Source organism: Pongo abelii, chromosome X (genome assembly GCF_028885655.2).
Source record: "Pongo abelii isolate AG06213 chromosome X, NHGRI_mPonAbe1-v2.0_pri, whole genome shotgun sequence".
NCBI classification, from domain to species: domain Eukaryota; kingdom Metazoa; phylum Chordata; class Mammalia; order Primates; family Hominidae; genus Pongo; species Pongo abelii.
The window spans coordinates 71130275-71135935 of NC_072008.2; the positions used below are offsets into that span (position 1 = coordinate 71130275).

Below are 5661 nucleotides of genomic sequence, written 5' to 3' on the forward strand. Positions count from 1 at the left end.
TGGAAAGTAGCTTAAAATTCTCAAGGGAAAAGGCACTCTCCGCCCATGAGCCCTCACCTTTTTACCACTGTGACCCCAAAGATTGAGCTCCATCTCTTCATTTGCAGTTTTGGACTCTGGAAAAATGGTTTTACAGAGGCTTCCTAAGTCCTAAACTCTCCTTGGGGACATGGTTTCAGTCTCATGAGTAACCTGCCACAGTCCAGTTCCCAAAGTGGTACTCCCTGAGTGTCTCAGGAGACTGTAGTGTCTCCCATGGCCAGACACAGAACCCCAGGGTCACCGCATCTAGTTTTGAGGCTGATAGCTGTGCATAGTGCAGGAGAAAACAGAGGTGATCCCATTCCAAGCTACCCTCACTTGGGCTCAAAAGGACTCTGGTGTACCCTCCCCATTCTCATACTACCTCCTGCCTCCTTCTTCCTGGAAAACTCTAAAATTTGTTCATGCCTTTCCTGGTGACCATTCTCCCTCCTGATGGCTGCCTGGGTCGCTGTTATCCAGTGAGGCATCCCTCTCATCCACCAGACCATGGGTCTCCAAGTCCAGGGGACACCATAGTCTTTACAGATCCCTCTCAGTTCCTTGCTACACAGCTCCTCCTAGCCAGTGAGAAAAGAAAAGAGAGTAAGGGAAAGAGGAGGTGAAGAAGACCGATGGTGGGGAGTGCCTAAAGAAGATCCGATATGTCCCAGATCTCAACTACACCAGGAGGGAGGTGGGAAAGCCAATGAAAAGCAGCAAAAAAAGTCGGGCTGAGAGAGGAGCAACAAAGATTTTGCCAGCCCCTTTGGCACCCCACCTGGATGGATAGGATGGGGTTCAGCCTTGCCCCTCCATTGGCTCTAGCATGACCCCTCGATTTTCTATAGAGGGGAGCTGCAGAAGGCACGCACACTGGCACGGCTCCCAATGCTAGTAGCAGTGTCTGGCTCTGCCCTGCCCAGAGCACCTGCAGGCCTTGGATGGACAGACTCATAGACTGACTGAAGGCAACGGAAATTGAACGATCTTGGGCTGCACAGAGGAGGAGCGGTGCTAAGGTAATGCTTGATGCTGTCCCCAGGTTCGGAACGAATGCTGCCTGAGCTCTCCAGGCTGAAGAGCATTTGGAGCCAGCTGCATTCTCCTGCCCAGCGCTCTATTGCCTAGCTCAGCATTGCACACTTGCCCACTCCAAGCCAGTCCAGTCCTTCTTGCTGGTTACTGGTGTTTCTTCCCTCTTCTTAACCCATACACCTTAGAAAACTCCCTTTCTGCTAGCCCAGAGCTTCACGGACGCTCCACTCCTCCTTCACCCTTCCCCAGGTACTCCCTCACCCATTAGATTAAGGACTCGCTGACTCCAAAGGAGTCAAGCTGGACACCCCAACCACAGAATTGCCCCAAGGGACTTTCCTGAACTCCGGCACCATGAGTCATGAAGCTCTGAGTGTGCCCAGCGGCTTTGATGATCTTATCACCTCCACCACCTCTCAGGTGCTGTTGGCAGCGCTGGCTAGGATAACCTGCTATCCATGATTGACAAGCTGCCTGACCACACGTGGAACACTGGCGACCTGGCCAACACATCGGGTCCCATAACTTCGGAGATGGTGTCTCAGGATGAACAGGCGCAATTTTGGTTAGTAATAGGGTACACGGTGGTGGTCTTTGTTGCCATTTTAGGCAACTGTGTCTTAAACCATGTGATTATGAAGTACAAAAGGGTGCACACCGCCACTGGCCTCTTCGTTGTCAATATCTCTGTGACCAGCATGATGCTGGCTTTTCTTAGTTCCCCCTTCACCATGGTAAGCCTACTATGGTGAAGGGGGAGCTAAGAAAAACAGGGTATTAATTGAGGAGGGGGACCTTGGGTGCAGGGTGAGAGCAAAGGTACAACTTTGCATTTGCAAAGGAGAAATCTCTTTGGCTGGAGGGAGCCCCTGAATGGGTTGGGCTGATTTGGAAAGTGTTTGCATGGAGAGGGGAATGGTTGAGAGACAACACAAAGGGTTTGCAAATTGGGGAAAACAAACTACAGCAGACAAGATTGTGGTTGTGTTGCTGAGTTAATCTCCTACCTTGGCAGTTGTTGAGAGAGTCTTAGGTTGACCTCAGCAGGGACCTGTTGCAGGTGAGCTTTGGGTGACATGTGTTTCAGAGCTATGTCAGAAAGACCCAGCCTCAGTTTCCTCACCTTTCAAATGCATTGCTTGGACTCTGAGGTGGCTAATAGCTTCTGTGATTTGATGTCCCTTTCTTCAAGCCTGAACGTTTGCATGTGAGAAGATGGAGAGGGCATGAGAGCTGCAGTGTGGAAATTTTTGTTTGTTTGTTTGTTTGTTTGCTTCCTGAGACAATAATGCCAGTGGTTTGCCATTATTATAACAAAGAGGGCTTTATTTGTGTTTGGGGGCTTGTAAGTGGACTCAGAGGTGATTTCCTGTGCCTCACATTGCCATTGCCCTTTCTCCCATAGGTGCATTATCTGTGTAATTCCTTGGTGTTTGGGAAGATGACAGGCCACTTCATTCGCTTTGCCCAATACTCTTGTGCCTATGTAACTGTGATTACCATGGCTTCTATTTCCCTAGACAAACATCAGATATGTGTTTCTCACGGGCCTTTATGTCTTGTAAAGGGGCAAATTCTTCTCCTAGATACAGATAAGATCAAAAATAACCTAGAAAGTACTTTGAATCGTTTAAGATATATAAATGTATATGTATACTTTGAGGGATTGCAAGATAGTGAAAAACAGACCTTCACCAAATCAAATCTTTTTTAATTTTATTTTCAATAGAGATGGAGGTCTTGCTATGTTGCCCAGGCTGGTGTCACACTCCTGGGCTCAAGCAATTCTCCTGCCTATGCCTCCAAAGGTGTTGGGATTACAGGTATGAGCCATCTATGGTGCTATGGGAGCAGAGATGTGGCAATGAGCAAATGATAAAAGAATGGTCTTCTTCTCATTTGGAAAACATTTCTTATTTGCTGCATTCCAGGACCGGCTAAGGGAAGAAAGAGGGAAGGGTTGAGTCAGAGGTGTGTGTGGCTTCAGTACTGGTGGTAAGTTGAGTCTGGGCTGTGAGCGTGAAGTCTGTGAGTGAGAGCTCAGGAACTAAAGTGGGAAAGAACTAAAAGAATTGTGGAGGAAAGAGCTGAGAGGAAGGCTGAAAGTGATTTCAAAGGAAGCAAGTAGGGTAGGGAGTGGGAAACTGGGAGGAATTACATAGTTAATCACTTGAGAGGGAGGGAGCCAGAAAACGAGTGAGGTGAGAGAGACATAAAGGTAGATTAAAGAGATTGTAACTGAAGCCAGATGGGAGGGTCCATGGAGGTATTTAGGTGATAGGTGATGGGGAGATAGGAGGGAGCATGGAAGGAGGGAGGGAGGAGGGGAGCATGGAGGTATCAAAAGGAGAGGGGATGAAGCTAGAAGGAAAAGGGGTATGAAGAAATCTAAATGGGAGAAAGAATGAATGGATTTGTGGAATTCTTACCCACTTATATACGATAAAGGGAAAATAAGTCACACCTTTGAACATCCATTCCTCTTTTCCACAGACCTCCCTGTTCAGAATCAAAAGCTTTAAAGTCAGTCCACTTGCATTTCTTTATTTTTTCCACTGAAATTCATAATTAATTTATTTTTAATTTCCAACTTCTATTTTAAGTTCAGAGGTACAACTTCAGGATGTGCAGATTTGTTACATAGGTAAACATGTGCCATGGTGGTTTACGGCACAGATCATCCCCTCACCCTGGTATTAAGCCCAGCATCCATTCACTTTTCTTCCTGATCCTCTTCCTCCTTCCATCCCCTGCCCTCTGACAGGCCCAGTGTGTGTTGTTCCCACTGAAAGATTTCCCTCATTATTAACTAATGTTGGTCTTTAATGAAGCAAAATGCCACCCATCTACCAACTGACTTAGTACATAAGCATACTTCTCACCTACCTACCCAGTATTTGCTGGTTTGTACCATAATGCCAGTTGATGAATGGTGAATAAGTAACCCTAATTTGAATTGTTGAATGAGTCTGGGGTCCTTTTTCTTCCAGGTGATGCTATATCCCCTGAAATCTTGGATTACTCCAATACAAGACAGTGTTAGCATCATTATCATCTCGATTGTGAGTACCTGTGCTCCTTTGCCACATTCCATTTGCCAGAAGTTTTACCAAGTGGATATTGGGTAAGAATAACACAGTATAACCAGTGTTTGGATTCTAGCAACCTGTGACCTTGGAAGTCCCATGGAATAACTTATGGAGTAGGGACTGCAATAGTACATTTCCAAACATAGGTATAAAAATAAATTTCTTTTACTTGGGATTTACCATAACAGTTTCCAATAGCTCTCATAGCATTTGGTTATTAGAAATAAGTCTTCACATTTGGGGGCCATAATTTCCTTATATATCACATGAGAGGTCTGGACTGGGTGAACTCAAAGTCTCCCGGCTTTTTAACTCTAGATTTTAAGCTTAATGCAGACACAAACAGTAAATATGTATCTTCCTTCGCCCAAACTTCCATAAAATAGCTGGCTGTAGGCCTCAGGGAAAAGACAAAGCTGATGTTTCTCTTTCTGTCTGTCTTATAACCTAGAAACATAGCTGAAGAAACTGTCTGCCTACACCGTTTCCCATATACTTCAAAATCTTCATGGAAATACCTTGACCTGAGAACTGTTTTTGCTCTTTTTCATCTTGCCCTTAATGGTACTAGTGGTTGTTTATGGTCATGTGGGCAAAAAGCTGTGGATCCATAATGCTGTTGATGACATCAGCATCCACACCTATATCTGGCAGCATGGGGAGAAGAAGGAGACCCTGAAGATGCTGATGACAATGGTGCTTGTCTACACAATCAGCTGGCTCCATCTTAACCTCTGCCTGGTGCCGCTATGCAGAGAATTCATCTCAAGCCACAATGGCTTCTGCTTCTTCCTCCACTGGCTGGCAATTAGCAGCTCCTGCTACAACCCGTACATCCACTTCTGGCTCAGCAATAACTTCTGGATTGAAGTTCAGAAGGTTATCATGGAAATTCAGAAGATGCTGCTAAAGAAATCAGCTGCCTAAGAGGGGAGCACTGCTGACTCAGCTCTGTCTCACCCACTCACCACCTTGCCTGGGTAGATTCCAAACCCAGAGTGCCCAAATTCCCACAATTCAAAGATATTGATGAGCTACCCAGTTCCCCTCCATTCCGAGAGGTGGAAATCTTTCTCTATTCACAAGTGCCTAGACTTTAAGCTGCCCAGACCACAATACGTTCTCCATCCTCAAAATCCCTAAGATAGAGTGGGACCAAAATAAATAGGATTCATTCATTTCTCATGGCGTGGGGGGCAGGTGAACAGAAGGGGTACTTGAAGGGTTGGGGACATGTGAACCCCCATATTTGTGTCACTCAGTCTTTCATTTCCTTCTCTCTTCTTTTTTTATTTTTTTCCTGTTCGGTTTTCTTCCTTTATTCTCTCTCCTAACGGTAAGGCAAAGATATTAGATTTTCAGGCTCATCAGAGATCTTTCTCCATCACTCAAAGGAAAGCTTTATTCTGACCTGTGAGGGGAGAGGTCTCCTGAACTCTCTCTCTGATTCTGGTCACCATTCCCCTCTCCATCATTATGTGCCAGTTGGCCATGACACTTGACATCTGATATC

The 5661-nt window shown here is 45.8% G+C and overlaps 1 pseudogene; it reads left to right on the forward strand.

Moving 5' to 3' along the window:
• Positions 1-1413: 1413 nt before the first annotated feature.
• LOC100434651 (G-protein coupled receptor 83-like) lies at positions 1414-5248 on the forward strand (annotated as a pseudogene).
• The last annotated feature ends 413 nt before the right edge of the window (positions 5249-5661 follow it).